Below are 18,529 nucleotides of genomic sequence, written 5' to 3' on the forward strand. Positions count from 1 at the left end.
GCAGGGTGTTGGCTTCCTCTCCCATTAAGCCGGACTGGTTCTATGAGACACCGTAGCTTCAGGGACTCACGAACGCAGGGCAGCAGGCAGCAACGTACAGGCCCAGGCGGCTTCACTTGATCTCTGCATATGCCTCCGGATCTCCAAGAGGTTGAACAAATTGCGCAAAATGACCATTTGGTAAAATGTGGTCCAATGCGAGTGCCAATTTTATCTAGCACAGCACCGAGTTGAGTTCCCCAGAACAAAGCTGGCTTGCTTCAGTCGAACGCGCATCCGTGGTTTTTCCGGCCTGATATGGTTCCGTAAAATTTCCGATTCGCCTTCTCAGCACAAAAATACCAAGTTCATTCGAACTAAGTTAGCTTTCTCTAGTTAGGTGAGATGTTTCGGCTACAGCAAGGTCCATCACCTATCACCTTCATATTACGACATAGAGTACATGAATACAAATACCTTGGTGTCATTTTTACTCACAATATCAAAGCGCATCGATTACATCACTGCTAAAGCTCTTAACAAGGTTGGTTACTCAAAGCGCACAGCAAGAGCAGCTCCTAATGAAGCCAAACTGCTGATGTATAAAACTTTAATCCGGCCTGTCACAACGCAGCCAGAGTGCGTCGTGGAGAAAGCAGAGGGAGGAAAATAGCGCACGCCGGTCAAATGAGAACGGAAAGGCAGAACGGGCTGGACCCACGAAAGGCGCTGCGAGGACGCAAGGAGAAGGGGTGCTTGAGCTTGAGAGGTTACTGTAGCTTGTCCCACAAACGACGTCGCACTTCCCAGAATGACGGGAGTTTGGCTCTCCGGGAGTGCGGAAGCTCGGGTTTGGGGTTTTTCGGCCGAAACGCGTGTTGTCTTTCAGAGACGCTCTGTGCGTGAGGCGACGATAGAAATGGCCAGCACTGTGCATCTCTGTATGTTTTCTTTTTGGCATAGGTAGCCAGGGCGGTGAGCAGCTTCGCTTGTGTGTGATGATGTTTTTTGTTGTTCTTTTCTATATGAAGTGTTTAATTCAGGAGAAAGTGGCGGGAAAATTGTTCATTGGTTGTGGTGTTGCAAGGGGGTTGTCTTTGGCTAAAGATCGGGATGCGGGAATGAGAGAGCGAGGCTTTTGCCGGACGGCAGCCGTGCGGGCCAGTCATGCGTGACTGGTGGTGGCCCGGAGCGGTAGGGACAACGTGGATGAAGCAGAGAGGAGTTCGTGGCGGTGGCCGATAGTAGGCTCGGCGTCGTGTAATCTGAACGTAATGAAAAGTGTGTTAGTTCTGCTTATTTTATTTTGAGTTAATAAATGTTTAGTCAGCATTGGAAAAGCATCAGACAGTGGTCACTCATTTGATGGACGACGTGTGCTCAACTCTGCAGCCGTCTGTCACAAAGCAAGTCCCCCAGGGTCCAGCAAGAGGCCCTCCTCTCGCATCCATCACCATCAACTGAGAGGGAAGCCTTTCCGCTGACTTAACAATCAGTCAAAGTGGAGGGCGTTCGTTTTGTTTGCATTTAACTCTGCCTGTTCCTGAAGATTCGTTAAATGTCTGGAACCCATACAAAGCCGTTAAATTGATAAAATCGAATGTGTACAACAGAAAGCTGCAAGATTTACTTGTTGCTGCAACGACTTCCATTTTTCACCCGTACCTGCAATGTCTTCTCTAAAACAAAGTCCGCTCTCATCCTGCCGTAAAACCAAGTCCCTCAAACGTTTTCAGTCTATAGTCCATTCTTCCAATTGCCTTTCAGAGCATATATTGTTTGCCGAACCATATGCAACCATGAGCCATCATAATCTTAATATAGGACCTTTTTTTTTTTTTGCCCGTACCAATGCCTTCAAATAGTTTCTTTCCTCACATTGTGGAGAGTTGGAATTCCTTGCATGGAAACATCCGTTCATCATCAATTTCTGAATCTGCATCGGCAATTGAGTCGCAGCATCAGAAGGTATCATGTGTTATGATAACATCCTTTGTTGTTGTTATATGTATTTGATGCGTTGGATTGTCTGAAAATACTCGCTCCTGCTATAGCCCTGAATTGGGCTGCAGTATTTTCAAATAAATAAAAATGTAAAACAAGCAAAACACATTTGCTTATTGTGTGCCACGGTTAGACTGTCCTCCGATGTGCGACAGGCAGCCCCCAAAAAGAGCCTTAAGCCTAGTCCCTTAGGACTAAGGACATTGTCTAGAACACAACGCCACGAGGATGTGCATCTCTGCCAAGGAACCCAGGGTGGCCCTACTGGCTCGCTGCGATCCAAAAGCAACTTATGAGCGAACGACGCCTACCGCGTCCAGCGGTATCGGAGCACCACAGTGATTTTCAGCAATCATCAATACCAGTCAGCAGATTGCGGCACCCAGATCCCAGGGCCAAAGAGACAGAAAAAAGAATATTTACAAAGAAAAATAGAGTCACCATCCAGGCTGAGGCACTCACTCGCTTCTGGTTTGCTGTTCTCTGTGGACGGTTGTCTTGCACTCCATATGTGGACCTCCTGGCTGCACTGCACCTCTCAAAGGTCTAGGCACAAAAAAAAAAAAAAGAAAATGCTCCACACACATAAAGAAAAAATACATGCACGACCATTTGTTCTCGCTGCTACTCCTCTCACCTCTCTGTTAAGAAAGCACTCCGATGTTGGGTCAGGCCTAACGCAAGTCTCGGCAGGCACTCCTCACTAATGTTAGCAGACTAGGTTAGTTTTCAAACTGCGGCGGGATGCGCGGCACCGCACCACGCGGGCGAGTCAGTGGCGCTGGAGTCGCATTAGGCTCTAGCTGCAGGAAGCCATGGAGGCTCCCAACGACGAGCAACGCAGTCAACGGAGTCTTGTAGTCATCGTGACCGCGACGTTCTGGCGAGAATGGCAGTTGTCGCTTTTGTGTGATGATTTTGTGGTTTTCGTGGAATAATATAACGCACAGTGGAGCCATGCCGACATGCTGCGTGACTGACTGCACGAGTGGCTATCGAACGGACAAGAGCAGAGCTCAGACCAGCATTCATTTTCGCTCAAGCGCGAAGCGCTTCTCGTTGCATGGAACAGGGCTATTCCACGTGCAGACAACCTTTCAACCAAGTCGAGAGTGTGCAATCGTCACTTTCACGATAAGGACATTCTGAAAAACTTGCGTTCCTGTAATCGAACGCAAATCTGCTGTAATTGCCACTGAACAAGGGAGCCTTGCCAAAAATGCCATCCCGAAAGTTTTTTGTAATGCGTCGAGGTATTTAAACAAGCCACGAGAAGGAAGGCGTAGGGAAAGATGGGAAAACTCTAGAGGGGCGTTCAAAGCCCATGAAGAAAATTGCGGTGACTGCGTGAACTAATCAGCCATGCATTTCGGAGCCTCAAAGCATTGATATATTTGTGATAAAACAAAGCGAGCGGCGACTATTACCCTTCAGCAATAGCACGGTTAAATGCGTAAAAAAAAAAATATATGGGCTATATATTTCGTCTGACTTAGCACAGAGCATGGATTCGCAAACTTCTAAAGCACGCTAAATAAGATACCATTTTACAATTCAGGCGCGCCGTTGACCGAAAGTGTGCCTAGCGCAACAACCACAGGAGAGCAAATTAATACAAGCCTCAGAAAAAAAAAGCTCAAGGCATATAACTTGCTGCTTCTTTTCTTCTACACCCTTATTTTAGTCTTGCATACAACAAGGGACACAATAGGTCGGCATTAACAAATCTGACGACGCGATCCCCTACTATGCCGCTTCCGCTGCTCAATTCAGCTAGCCACAAATATGGTGGAAACCCACGCGGCGGCCGATAGATGGCAGCAATTTTGCATAAGGTCTATTGCATTTGCAAATAATACACAGCATGTCGGCTAGCCATACATCAAAAAGGTTTTCCTTGGAAGGGCAAGGATACGTAAGAAGGCGTCTGCCGCGGGCGGTTACGAGAGCGTGTGGTATTTACCGCTTGCTGCGCTGTTGGGAACCAGAAGACGGGCGGCCGTGTACGACGAGTCCTCCCGTGTGCTCCACATACTCCGTGCCAAATATCCCCCAGCATTTGCTGGGAGAGGCGGCGGGAGATGACCGCACGTGTTGCCGACTAGATATAGAAGCTCCATGTCGTCTTCTCGCAGTAATCCGCGTAGACGCTTTGGTGGCACACCCATCACCGGTTCTCGTTCCCCCAAGGGGAGGTAATTACCCCCTCTCCAAGCCAGTGCTGCCCGACGCTCGCTGGGGTGATGGTGATCGGCCAAGGTGAAGGGGGAGGCAACTGGTTTTCTACCCCCCCCCCCCTCAAGAGCTGCTTCTTGGATGCCATCCACGAGGTACACGTGGAGCTTGCAGCACAGGCAAGGCGCCAGTGCCATCCGACGAGCAGCAAGGTGAAGGGACCCCCACTGTCCATCGGCAAGTCCCAGAAGCCAGCGTGATGGGAGGGTGTAGTTCCCATTGACATGCCTTTGTTGGTAGGCAGGGGGTTGGCCTCCTCTCCCGTTAAGCCGGACTGGTTCCATGAGACACCGTAGGGGACTCACGGACGCAGGGCAGCAGGCAGCAACGTACAGGCCCAGGCGGCTTCACTTGACCTCTGCATATGCCTCCGGATCTCCAAGAGGTTGAACAAATTGTGCAAAATGGCCATTTATTAAAATGTGGTCCAATGCGGGTGCAAATTTTATCCAGCACAGCACCGAGTTGTGTTCACCAGAAAAAAGCTGGCTTGCTTCAGTCAAACGCCGATCCGTGGTTTTTCCGGCCTGATATGGTTCCGTAAAATTTCTGATTTGCCTTCTCAGCGCAAAAATACCAAAATCATTTGAACTTAAGTTAGCTTTCTCTAGTTAGGCGAGATGTTTCGGCTACAGCAAGGTCCATCACCTATCACCTTCATATTACGACTATGGATCATTGCATAGAGTACATGAATACAAATACCTTGGTGTCATTTTTACTCACAATATGTTATGATCAAAACGCATCGATTACATTGTTGCTAAATCTCGTAACAAGGTTCGTTACTCAAAGCACACAGCAAGAGCAGTTCCTAAACAGGCCAAACTGCTGATGTACAAAACTTTAATCTGGCCTGTCACAATGCAGCCAGAGTGCGTTGTGGAGAAAGCAGAGGGAGGAAAATAGCGCACGCCGGTCAAATGAGGACGAAAAGGCAGAGCGGGCTGGACCCCTGAAAGGCGCTGAGGGGACGCAAGGAGAAGGGGCGCTCGAGCTTGAGAGGTTACTGCAGTTGCCTTATGTTTCTTCGGTTCAAACCGGGGTGCTCCAGTATTTCTCAATTCATGTATAGGCATTTGGTATGAATGAGCCAGTCTTTTGCGTATTACATAGCCCTTCTGGCCTTTTCGTCGCGCGCAAGAGTCTGGCTTTAGTGACGTGAACATTTCTGAGCGGTTCAGTTTAAAGGGATGTTCCTTACTTTTGCTCACCTTCAAATAGTGTGTTGTGTGGTGGCTGCATAGTGACTAGAACAGTGAATTACGTTGACCAATATTTTTCATCATGTCGCAGTCACGATTTTGTACGAGCAGACAGAAATAGCTAAAGATGTTTGCACGGGGCAAATGACATCTATGTTCTCGTTTACCACTCACTTGACCGGTTAGCTTACGGCATTGTCGAGAGCAAGCCTTTGGCGTAAATCACTTTCTTCGCCATTCTCCTGTCAGAACAAGTACACAGGTAATGTAAGCCAGACCACTCGGCTGCTACACACAAGCGACCCTTATAGGCAGGCACTGCATTGTGCATCCAAGGTGGTGAGGGAACCATATCTGGTAGACTCTACCAGTAGGCCTGTTCCTTGGCTGGAGTTGAGAGGTGCTCCATTCAGCGCACCTACTGGAGGAATAGTAGTCTCCCCATTCTGGGCTGGAGCTGACCAGCGACGCCATTTATTAGGACGACTTTCCACCAACATGATTATCTGCTTTTACTTAGGTTTACATGAAACAAATAATTAAATAGTGCTCCTTTGTTAAGGCATGACACTGATCAGCTCCCTCTTTAACAGTGATCGGACGTTCCAAGAGCCTAAATGGAGAATGTTGCATACACATGCAGTTAAATTACTTATCATTTACTAAGCATGTTTATTCAGTCATATTTTTTAACCTACTATGTCTGAATATTAAAACATCCTCGCAGCCAGTGGAATTACATTTTGTAATCAATAGCTTTATGGGTTGAATTCATGATCGAACCGGCCGAAAAGCACAACAGCTGTACACATTCCAGACCAACTTGGGCTATGAGCGACACTGTGGGGAGGGCTCTAGATCATTTCGATCCATTTAACAGGTACTGACTGTGCATAGTACACGGGTGCTATGCTTTCTGCATCAATCCAAACATGGCTGCCACGGCCATAATCAAACCGCGGTACCCTGGTTCAGTGGTTGAGCATCTTAACCACCGAGCCACTGTGGCGGGGTAAAAGTAAAAGAAGGTATATAAACCTTGACTTTTTTTCTCGGCACACACCATAGTTTATTTCATCCATGTCTCTGCTGTAATACCCTAAGTGTACTTCACTTGACAATAATGGATCAAAAGCCAAGACATTGGTGTTTGGTGCATGATAGCCACAGTTGCTTATGCGCCGTAAAACCCCATATAAACAGACATTGAAATTCTGCGTATGGAGCCGCAACTTTAAACCCAAGCTCTAAGGCCATCTTAGCCCATGCAGTGCTCAGGGCACTGCTGCCACCCAGTCAAGTGATCTTGCAACTTTGGTGACAGGTAGCAAAGATGCGCACTGCTAATGCACTGTATGCAATGACTATGGCAAAGGAAGGCGAGAGACGGTGGCAGGCGGCCACCATCTACAAAGCTATCCGATAGCCCCTTTCGGGCCCCGACAGAAAGAACACTTTCATATAATGCCTCCTTCCTGGTAAGCATGTGAAGCTCTCATTGTTACATTTGTTTGTTTGTTTGTTTTTAATTATGTTTATGAAGAGCAGCAGTACTCTCCCTCATTTTTTCTTTGTGCCACCCCACCAAGGAGTACCATAATAGCATCCCTGATTCTCTGCAAGAGCAGAGAGTAGAGTTGCCTGGAACTTTCTATGATTTTGTTACTCTTCAAAAATGCTTGCTTTTGTCGCCCAGTCTACTTACTCCCTTGGCTTTGGTATCTGTGACAGCACCTTTTGCATGACATTGTGGCCCATAAGGCTTGATAGCAGTGAGATTAGAATCGCCTTCTAGGACTTTTGGGTCACAGGCTAGACATGCTACCCTAGGTCACACATGCACATTCATATGGCTTGGTTAAAGTTTGGCTTTATATCTATGTCACTCCAGGAAGCTTGAGCAGCACACATTTACGGCCCACCTCACAGCATGCCTCTGGCAGATGGCATGGCTGGCCACTTTTCGGCTGTTTCTATGACATCATGTCTTAAAATTACCTGCCTTTGTGTTTGCTTGCATTAAATGCGTGTTTGACGTCAGCAGCGACATATGTTCTCATGTGGTTTAACCATGTAAACTGTCCTGATCTTCAATCTGCCTCAAGATAGCAGGCCTGGTCCTTTGCGGCACTTGTCAAATGCTGAGAAGCTTGCGCTAAGCGATGCAAGGAACAGCAGGCAAGAAGATACAGACAAAGCCATGTACATACGCCATATATCACGCATATCAAAATAAACTACGCCAAACTAGTGCTCTTGCTTGCTTTATTAAATTTCCCACATTAAGCCTTATTTTAAGGTGTATATAACAGCAAAAGAGCGGCACCTCTTTGTTAAAGCACAGATCTAAGTATGACCATTTTTGCATTAACTACACTTACATTGAATACTTGGGCTCACAAAAAGACTAAGGTAGACCCTAAGTTCCACGCTACGGCGACCTCTTTTGTGATGGGTAAACCAAGGCGCCCTTGGGTTGTGCGATGTCAGTGCACGTTATAAAACACAGGAGGTTGAAATTTCTGGACCATTCTACTATGGCGTCTTTCATAGCCCGAATTGCTTTGAGATGTTAAACCCATTAACTAAAGAAGTAAAGCCCAAGTGATCTTTCTTTACCCACACAGGAGTAGCACATTATACGGCTGAAAAGAACTGAATTACAGAAATGTGAGCGCATACAGCTGTAGGTATAATAATCTACTGGTAGTAAATTTACTGCCAGCTGGTTCTTAAAAGGACATGCATGGGTGCGCATACTGCTACCACAGGAAGCACACTTCTAAACAGTAATAATTTTTTTTTTAGTGCCTAAAGGTTTGAATAAACATGTGCATGTCTTTTGAGTGTCCTGCGTAGGCTGACGAGCGTGCATACTACGAACATAGCATGAAAAAGCTCTCCCCAGTGCCTTTAACAATGGGCATTGTTTTAGGTCCCTTAGCCTGCACTAGGCAACAGAGACTCGCAATGACCTTTTTATTTACGCATTTTAAAGACATTGGACATTTAGACAAACTTTAAGTTCACCTTGAACGTTACCCTTCAGCATTTTTCACGCTGTGAACTCTATAAGCACATTTATCGGACTATGAATTTCATCATTTCATTTTATACCATTACTCCACAATGCACCTTAGAACACACTTAATGGCCGCATTTTATCTCCCCCTTCATTTCTTTTATTCTCCTCAGGATTCTTTTTCCATCTTTACCTCCGGAATTCCCCTTCCTACACAGAGTAGCATGTCAGCGAAATTTAAACGCGGATAAAATCTCTGTTCTTCATTAAAGGGTCTCTCTCTCTCTCTGCGCATGTCTTTTGACCTTGTGGCCAACAGGCACCACCACAACACTTTGAACTTGCACAGAGAACATACTTTTGTCAGCATGAAGGAATGTTTCAAGCTCACAAGACTTTTAGAATAAAAACAACCAAAGTAATACATATGTCTGCGTGCATTCTTGCGACAAGGTACCAGGCACATGGACTCTTGCGAAATTGCTGTACCTACTGTCCAGTAACTAAACATTTAAACACCCAGTACAGCAATCCTGTTTTAATCTGTATTTTTTCATGTTTTCGAAATAGCACAAGTGCACTGGTCCACAGTCAAGAGATGTGTAAGAATGCCCTTCCCGGTTGAATTGAGGCCTTTTGTAGTTACAGAGTCAGCACCTGCGACTCAAGTCCCAACATCAACTACAGTTGATGCCATGACACTTAAGCCGAGGCGGGGCTCATTTCTAGAAGAGTCAGTATTTCGTCCACATGGGCATGCCTGCTACGAGCAGTGATGAATATGTTTTGAAAATGCCCAAATATTGCAGAAAAGAAAAGGATACTCTGCAAAGTCTGTATTAACCGTGCCCATGACATGGACGAGCAGGGTTATGTGTTTCTAGTGAAAATAGCAAAGGACAATTAAGCTCGGCTCAGTGACTACTTTTATTTCTTGAAGTACTGGGGAAGGTGGAGAGGTTCTGGGTGAAAACAGAACATATATGAGGCAACACAAGCAGCTGCTTTTAAACTGATGAAGAAAGTATACTTAAGTTCTTTTGGACAGCAATAGAAAATGAACTGACTGTTTCTGTTCAGAATTTGTGGTAGTAGCACAGCACAAAAGGGTAAACAAGGGTCAATATATTTCTAGCGTCATCCTGACATTTCAACAACTCATTTGGCATCCTGGACAGTATGACGAAATATTTACAGCTATACGAGAAAAGTTAACCTTTGTTTATATTTTACCAATTAACAGTTAACTAAAATGTAAGCACGTACAACAAGGCAGAACATGAAGTCCCGGCGGCCCATGACATGAACTAAAATACAGTGATGGTCATCTGTCCTGGTGCTTCTCTGCAGTGCACAGGTACAGAGGGGGCGAAGCATACACAACAAACGGTGTGCTAGCATACAGACAGGCTGTGCCTAAGGGGCAAAAGTGGAAAGGGGGGGGGGGGAGGGGCAAAACAGCTGAAAGCAACAACGATGCACTTACATATGAGGGCCAGTTCTCGGGAAAGCAACATAAAAAAAAAATACTGCAACAGCGAGTAGCGGTAGCTACTGCACCAAATTAACATGTACTACATACTACTGTAAGTACAGAACTGCACACTTGGAGAAGACGTAACCGAAGGGGCTGTAAGCAACTCGCACTGTACACACTGTCCCGCTTGTATCCCAACGACGTGAAGAAACCGTACCTCTTAGTTTCCAGGAGCACAAATGATTGAAGTATCTATGATGCCCTGTGAATTCCTTCAGTAATGCTAAGAGAGTGTTCTCAATGTAGTGCCTGGAAAGATCTCTTCGCCGCCATTTGTAATACGTCCCGCAGTGAAAGTAGCCTGCAGCAGTGCCGCACTGTACCATTTGTTGACGAAAAAAGAAAACGAAAGCAACCGCAAATGAAAATATTGTACTTAAATTTTAGGCTCTATAAAGGTTCGCATAGATTGTGTGTTTTAGTTTTCGCCTGCCGATTCTGTTATACCATCCATGGCTGCAGCTGAGATGGCAGACGACGCGGTTAGTATACAACTTCGAGAGTCTCAGAGAACTGCAGTGAACAGGACATCAGCTTATGTTGACGATCTACAGATTGCATACACATCCTCTAACGTATCTACATGCGAGAGAAATGCGCCGATCGAGTGCTCTACACAAGGGCGACGTAGACACTGTAGTACAGCCTTAGAGCTGTGGAACAGAACACTGCAGTAATTGCGTATTTGAAGGCGGAATACCTTCGGCAAAACAACGAGATAAGCAGGCCACGGGGAGCCAAATTTCCTTGCGTCGAGTAAAGCGCACAATGCAGAGCGAAGCTAGAAATTGCACTACACGAGAAAAACTTCGTCTGCAACTGTACGTCACAATCAAGCGCGTCCAAAACTACGCGCTTGATTGTAGCAATCAAGCTCGGATTTCTCACATCCTCCTTGCTAATCTCTGGAGGATTTGATATATGAGTACGCGAAACGCTTCGACTGAAATATACAATGAGCACCGTGGCCATGTGCGACAATGACCAAGTTCCAACGCGCCAAACGCTGACGATACCTACATAAGTTAAAATTATTAATAAAATAAACAGTAACCCTTTTTTCAGCCGTAATTTTAAGTTATAAATAGTATTATCAATGTTTCACTTGCTGTTGCACACATTTTTTCCTTTGCTTAGTTTATGATGACGTAACGTGACAGCAGCATTTCACTAGTGCCACGGTGAATTGTGAAACATGTTTTTTTATTGATAAAATAGCTGTTACAAGATTTAAAAACTACAATATTATAAAACCTTATTATTAAAATTTTATTTTTATACTGCTGTTTTGTTTTGTTTTCTTTTAAGTTTCATTCTGCTCGGTCTTTGCCCCTGGACAATGTGCCCCTGCGCTCCAGCTATGGTGGTTATCCGCTCCCCGCCTTTCCAGTGTTTACTTACTTGTTGCTTGAGCGTCGTTTTTTTTTTTTGGTGGGGCGGGGGGGTTGGGAGGGCCTTGTTCTCGGGCTGTCAATCGGAAGCATCTTCAGCGGCGCAGTAAGTCTGAACAAAAATTTATTTTTTTTCTGGAGCCTGAAATAAGTATTTCGCAAAATAGGTGTATTTGAAAGACCTTAATTACTGAAGTTTGAATCGAAATGCCGCTTTTGCAGATCGCGTGCGCTTTGCGAAACTATGAATGGTGCGGAAAAGGAACAATATATGTATATGTATATATCTGTAGCGGGTGCCCAGAATATGTGTCAACAGCTGTAATGCCACCAGTTTAACCGCGGAATGTATTGAACGCCTCGGCGTGGTTACGAAAGCGAGTGAGAATATATCAAATGTAGTGCTCTCGGGCTTCCCACATGCGCATATCGTACGCTGTTTTTGCGGGCACGCGTTGGTACATTAGTTGGCTTTTCAAAGTATGCACTTAAACGCACCAGTTTTTATCAATCATGTTGTAGCAGTAAAGCGCTCATTTCAATTAAAAGGCATAAGCGCACACGCGTTTTTCCTTTTCGTCAAACAGATATGTCAGCCGCGGCCGCCTCGATCGAGCCAGGCGTGTACCGAGGTAAGTACATAAAGCGTGAAGCATGTCTGTTGGGAAATTGTGGATCGTGATCGTTTCGCTAAAATTTCGGGGCGCATGTGCTACTGGCGTGATCCGGAGCATGGGCGTCAGTGGGTGAGGTGCAAAGACAGGGTCATAATGAGTACCATACCAGAAATAAGTTTGGGATGCCATCCAGCCCAGCTGACATCTTGATGTCGAGTTTCAATATAAGGTAAATACGCCTTCCTCGGAAATCTTAATGTTATTAATGGACACGTCACTACGAGCAATGGTAACTGGCGGAATAATATTGTCACAAGCAAAAACTGAGTGGAAATACTCAATAAATGCATTCGATATGAGAAATGAATCATTTGCAGAATTATTGTTAATCATCATTGAAGTAGCTGTCATAAAACACTTGGCAATACCGATGACCAGAATTTACATGGATTAGTTTTAGCAGGTCTTGCAGCTGCACACGAAAGAAGAAATTCCTAGCAGAGTTGATTTTCAGTCAAAGCTCCTCTTTTGCTTTATTGAAACGTGCTATTGTGGCCCATTTTCTTGCTATGGGTTAGCCTGTGTGCACACCGTGTTTGATGAAAGATATCATGCGTCATCCACCGAAGTTTGATATTTCTTTATCTTGAGAGGAACAAAGTGTTGAATACATTTTTTCGCCAAGGTTAAAAATAACTTGCCAAATGTGTTCACATCACAAGTGGAACTCGGCACAAGAAATTCTTCAAATTCATCAGCCAGGGTGTCTGTTATTGAAATGTCATCAGGGGAATCGAATTCAGAAAATTAAAAAAATATATATTCTGTTTAGTAACCGAGAACTTTAAGGAGACAAGAACGGCGCGATGGTCTGAGGTTTTCTCAGCATACCTGCCAACTCTTCCGAATTTTCCGTAAAATGTACGAATTTTGACGAGTCTTACGATTTTACGACTCTTGCAGAAAATTTTTCGAAAAATGTTTCATTTTCGGAAAAAAAAAAAAAAGTGCGGACATCTATTAACATTATGGCCTCCGAGATAACATCACACGTGCACGGTACAGTGGCTAGAATAGGGGAAGTGTGCAGACCGCGCTACCGATTCTGAAGCCCTTCCGTGATGCTACGGAGCGGGAGATCCAGGGGGCGTTGACAAACGCTTACACGTCCGCTCACTGCGTGTCGTCTGCTCGCCGCGCAGTTAATCAGCCACGTTTGAGACATCCCTTCAAGATCCGATGCATACTTTCTGCTCTTACTGCGACCTCCACTTTTACACGGCATCTTTATTTATTTGTCAACTATCTAAGTCATGCCGATGTAATTTTATTATGCTATGCAGCGGCCATTTTTAAGCGGAAGAATTACAACCAGCATTCTAAGCGGGACTTCGCTGGGGTGGCTTTAAAACCTCCTTTGAGCAATCACTCCAAGAAACACTTGCCGCCAGTAACTGCCACCAGACACTGGCCGAGGTAAAAAGATTAACTTTGCTGGCCACAGTGCTAGATAGACCACTCCGCAATTTTGGTACCCAGTTTTTTTTTCTTTTTCACGTATTAAGCTGCCAGTCATTCAAGCTGCGCTTTGATCGACGGTCGTTGGTTTCATCCTATATGACACAGTTGCACTAAAGACGTTAAATAGTTCCTTGGGTTTTCATTAGGATTAAGGAGACCTAATTAAGTACTTAGCTAAACGTGGCAAGGCATGGCATAACAAAGCTACAGGAGGCAATACTTTTCTAAACATGAGCTGTAAACATTGCATGTATATCCACGCTAGTAAACCACCCCTGAATTTTTTGTTTTCCGAATAGATAGGTGAGCAGCTGAAGAATCACTTGGGGATAGTAGTAATTTTGTTTTTGCAGTTACTGTCTTGCTTCGCTACTCATTTTGCCTGGGCTGCTTAATTGGCTGTTTTTCTTCTGTGAGACAAGAAAAAACACCTCTGCTGCACAACAAATTTCATTTTATAGTTGATTAGCAGGCACTGAAGCATTGGGAAAATTTCTAAATTACCGCCACTTTTTTTTTTTCGGTTCTTCAGTGGCGTTATTTAAATAACTGGCAGTTATCACTTTTGTATCGAGCTCTGAACTTGGCGACCGTATTGGGTGGAAGACTTTAGCAACCCGTAGAAAAATCTGCTGACTGAAGTTCTTGTACAGCATTTACAATGATTGTACCGGTATTCAAGACAACATGAAAAAGATTGAGTTATCAATGCCGCATTAATGTATTTAAGTTTTCATTTTTTCCTAAAACAATTCTGGACTGGAATAAGTATATAAGAGAAATGCGCAACAACTTCAACAGGACACAGGAAGAAACACACAAACAGTTCACGAGAACCAACTAGCCCGACAACACGCTCTTCTGAACTGGAATAAGCCTTCGAATGATGTAGTCTGTACACCTGGCTTCCTAAGTGCTGTTGAAATTTTCCTTGAAACGGTTTTTGACACATGCATATCAAGGCACAATCAGAAAAATAGTCCGGAATACGCCGTACAAAGGGGCCACCCACGCTCGTTCTATCAATTAACATAGCAGTTGTGCCATAAATAACGTGCCAAAGCTGACGTGACAGTAATTATTTTCTAAAGCAGCTCGCAAAACAGCAGCGTTGCGCCTTTCAATAATTTCGCACACCGAACAACCATATCTAGTACGATTTGTACTCGGTTTTGTAACGAGGTACAAAACAATGACTTTGTCGCCGGCTCATCATACCAGTGTATGATGAGCCGTGAGGCAGAATTTGCACCAAAAAACAACGCAAAGCGCCCACATCCCGTGCGCACTCCAGGGTTCAAGCACGCATTTCATGCGCCGACCTGACGTGGATGGATGGATGGAATATAGGAGCGTCCCCTTTGAAACGGGGTGGTAGCAGTAGCTATCATGCTCATTTTTCTCCATATATCTTAATTATTGATTTAGAATTGTTAACTAAACCATCATTCTATTTATTAATTTTTGCTCCTACATTACTAACATTATGTCACTTCTCTGCTTTTAAGCCACCAATCTTCCCGCCGTTTTTTGCTAGTTTCCACCGCCGGTTTATTCACGCGGCCACTGTTATCTCTAAACCCCAGAGCTTCAGGAACAGTGATTGCGCCTGTATCAACTTCCGGATGGATACCATTGCATTCGAGTATAATATGGTCAATTGTTTCACTGGAGTTTCCACATACAGCACATGCGTCATCTCCATTGTTAAACTTCTTTTTGTAGCTGCATGTTCTAAGGCACCCTGATCTAGCTTCAAAAAGTAGGGCACTACCTCTTGAGTTATCAAAGAAATCTTCCTTCCTGATCTGCACTTTCCACTTTCGGTATAATTCCAAAATCTGATTTTTTTCCATCGAATTTATCCTTCTGTGTTTTTTACCTGTTGCTTAATGCTCTTTATTTCTCCATCCTTGTTACTAACATACTTACTAGTTAGTTTCCTAGTTCTTTTCCTCCATTGTGATTCAACGCTTACAGGTACAGGTATTTAAATACCTTAGCTGCCCATCTGTTACTGTCCAATTTCCTCAGGCGTTCCTCATATAATATTTTACTCTGAGCTTCCCGTACTTCGAAAGATGCCCAGCCCATATCTCCCTGTACCGCCTCATTTGTAGTTTTGCCGTGGGCACCTAGTGCTAATCGTCCAACGGATCTCTGATTTGTTTCTAATGTCGACTGTACCTCTGATTTTAGGCACAAAACCGCATTTCCGAAAGTAAGGCCTTTCCAAATTCCTTTCCATAATTCCTTTCCAAATACCCCTCAATACCTCATACCTATTGTATCCCCACAATGCCTTATGCTTCATTATCCCGGCATTCCTTCTTGGCCTTAAGTGATTGCTCATGCTTTCCAATGTATGCCAATCCTTCGTTTACCCATACCCCCAACTATTTATATTCTGCTACTCTAGGTATTTCAAGGCCTTGAATTTTAATACCCTGATCAGTTGAGCCGTTGAAAATCATCAGACCCGACTTAACTGCGCTGAAACTGAAGCCTAGAGCGTCCCCTTCGTCTCCGCAATACTTAACTAGAGTTTGCAATTCTTCCAGACTCTCAGCTAGCAGCACAATATCGTCTGCATACATCAAACCGGGGAGGCGCTGCTCTACCGCCTTTCCACCTAATCTGTATGACAGGTTAAAACCTAGGTTACTGTCTTGTATCCTCCGTTCCAGGTTTATCATATAAAGCATGAACAGCACCGGTGATAGAGGACAGCCTTGTCTTAATCCTTTGCATACTTTGACAACCTCCGTACTTCTTATCCCTTCCCACGTAATTTCTACTTTGTTATCCCGGTATATTTCCTGTAGGAACTCTATTATCTCATAACCGCTACCTTCTTCTTTTAATATGTTCCACAGGAGTTCCCTGCTTACATTGTCATACGCCCCGTTTATGTCCAGGAAGGCCAAGTACAAAGGTCTATTTTCCACTCTAGATATTTCGATGCATTGGGTAAGCACGAACAGGCAATCATCTAAGCGCCTACCATTTCTAAAGCCGTTCTGAAGTTCTCCGAGTATCTTGTTACTTTCAACCCATGCTTGCACCTTTAATTTCACCGCCTGCATGGCTAACCTGTACATTACAGATGTTACGGTAATCGGCCTGTAGGATTTTATGTGCATCCTTTCTCCTTTCCCTTTATAAATCAAATTCATTTTACTCTGTCGCCAGCTGTCTGGAATTTGCTTATTCGCTATGACTGTTTCCAAAGCTTTTAACAACGTTTCCTTACTTTTTGGACCGAGTTCATTAATCAGCTTGATCGGAATTCCATCTATTCCTGTAGATGTGTTTTTAGGAATATTTTTTTCTGCCTTTTTCCAGTTTAGATTGGTCAGTTCTAAGGTGCTTTGTATTCTGCTACCTTGTGTTGCTTCCTGATTTGCGGTGATTACCCTATCGTCATTCTTAAATGACTCAGCTATAACTGATGTAATGTAGTTCACTGCGTTGTCCCCCTTTAAACAATTTCCCTCGTTATCTTGAATCCGATCTTGCTTTCTTTGATTCTTCTTCCCTAGCCAGCTTATATGGTTCCAGAATTTTCTTGCTCCGCCTCTAGAGGCATCATGTATATCAGCCATCCAGCGATCGGTGGACTGTCTTATTTTACTTTGGACGAGGGCCTGCACTTGAAGTTTCTTTTGTCGATATGATTCCCATTTTTGGTCGATTTCCTCCTGAGAAGCCTGTGCTTTCTCTGCCATTCAGTGTTCCCTTGAAGCAGCCCGTCGTTGTTCAATAGCTTCCCGGATTTCCTTATTCCACCAGCTCCGTGGCTTCCTCTTTCCATTCCAGCGGTTTGCTACTTTAACCTCCTGAATTTTACTCCTTATGAGTAGTTCTACCTGTTCATAATCCCAGTCCTCTATGGGGCTTTTCTCTATTGCTTCCTCTGTGTCTGCTGCTATCTGCGCTATTTGATCGTCGTTTAATTTTGCGTTTACGTTTTGTCTAAGTTCCATTTCTCATTTCATCAAGGGCCCCATCTGCAGACTAATACGTTTATGATCACTTCCCAGACTACACTCCCCTTCTTCGTCTATTTCCATTTTTGTGACCTTGCTATAAATTTCCTGCGACATTAGACAATAGTCAATGGTCGTCTGCCTGTTGCGGAATTCCCACGTGATTTGGCCTTCACATTTTGTTTCTCTATTTACTATAACTAGATCGTGTCGCTCGCAGAAATCTAGCATTAGCTTCCCGGTACAATCCGTGTATCCATCCAGATCGTCGATGTGGCCGTTCATGTCCCCCAGCAGAATAATATTGGCCCCATTTCCAAACTGGCTTATATCGTCACTGAGACATTCAACAAGATCCCTGTTTTCTTGCCTGCATTGATGTCCTGTTCCTAAATAAACTACCCCTAGCCATGTCCTTGTGCCGGCAATGGTTCCTGAAACCCAGATATGTTCTTTACAAGATGATTTAATTCTTTGCCAATTTGTTCCCTGGTGTATCAACATACCTACGCCTCCACCCTTTCTTTCCGTTCTCGTTCTGTTGCACCCTTCCCAGACGTAGCCTTCTATAAACGGCGGATCTTCTAGATCCCTGAGATGAGTCTCGCAAAGAGCGTACACACCTATTTTGTCATCCTTCAACTGCTGTTCTATCTCTAGCCATTTCGCTCTTTTTCTACCTCCTTGCATGTTTATGTAGCTGATCCTAGTGTTAAATTTCTTTTTTGTACTTTTCTTTCTCGACATACTCTTTGCCATTTTTGGGAGCTCAGCCTCCATTATTACACTTTCTTCTGCTTCACTTCTAACTACCTCTGTGCACGGAGTCCTTGCGGACCGCCTAAAAACGCTACAGCCCTGCCTGCCAAGCGCCAGCCGATCTCTGCTCCGACCCTTCTGTTAAAATGAATGCCATCTCGCTGAAAAGCCTTACCAAAACCTGCTTTATGTACCTCCCTGTTTACCTCAACCACTTCGAAACGCTTCTCCAGGCTTAACTTTCTTATGCCCTGATTAACTGTCACCACG

The 18,529-nt window shown here is 44.5% G+C and overlaps 1 long non-coding RNA gene and 1 pseudogene across 2 annotated transcripts in view; one reads left to right on the top strand and one right to left on the bottom strand.

Annotated features, from left to right (window-relative positions):
• LOC146210320 (uncharacterized) overlaps nucleotides 1-10,507 on the bottom strand; it is a 53,694-nt pseudogene extending 43,187 nt beyond the window's left edge. The window contains exons 1-2 of the transcript XR_014708931.1: nucleotides 3,947-10,507; nucleotides 2,446-2,529 (exon numbers count right to left, since the gene is read on the bottom strand). The product of XR_014708931.1 is annotated as an uncharacterized LOC146210320 (transcript). The remainder of the gene's footprint in view (nucleotides 1-2,445; nucleotides 2,530-3,946) is intronic.
• Nucleotides 10,508-11,293: 786 nt separating this feature from the next.
• The window catches only part of LOC146210321 (uncharacterized), a 150,353-nt gene continuing 143,117 nt past the window's right edge, over nucleotides 11,294-18,529 (top strand). Inside the window, exons 1-2 of the long non-coding RNA XR_014708946.1 lie at nucleotides 11,294-11,479; nucleotides 11,961-12,005. This is a non-coding gene — a long non-coding RNA (uncharacterized LOC146210321). The remainder of the gene's footprint in view (nucleotides 11,480-11,960; nucleotides 12,006-18,529) is intronic.

The sequence above is a fragment of the Amblyomma maculatum genome, chromosome 1 (genome assembly GCF_055883805.1).
Source record: "Amblyomma maculatum isolate TAMU_Amacu chromosome 1, ASM5588380v1, whole genome shotgun sequence".
Lineage (NCBI taxonomy): Eukaryota > Metazoa > Arthropoda > Arachnida > Ixodida > Ixodidae > Amblyomma > Amblyomma maculatum.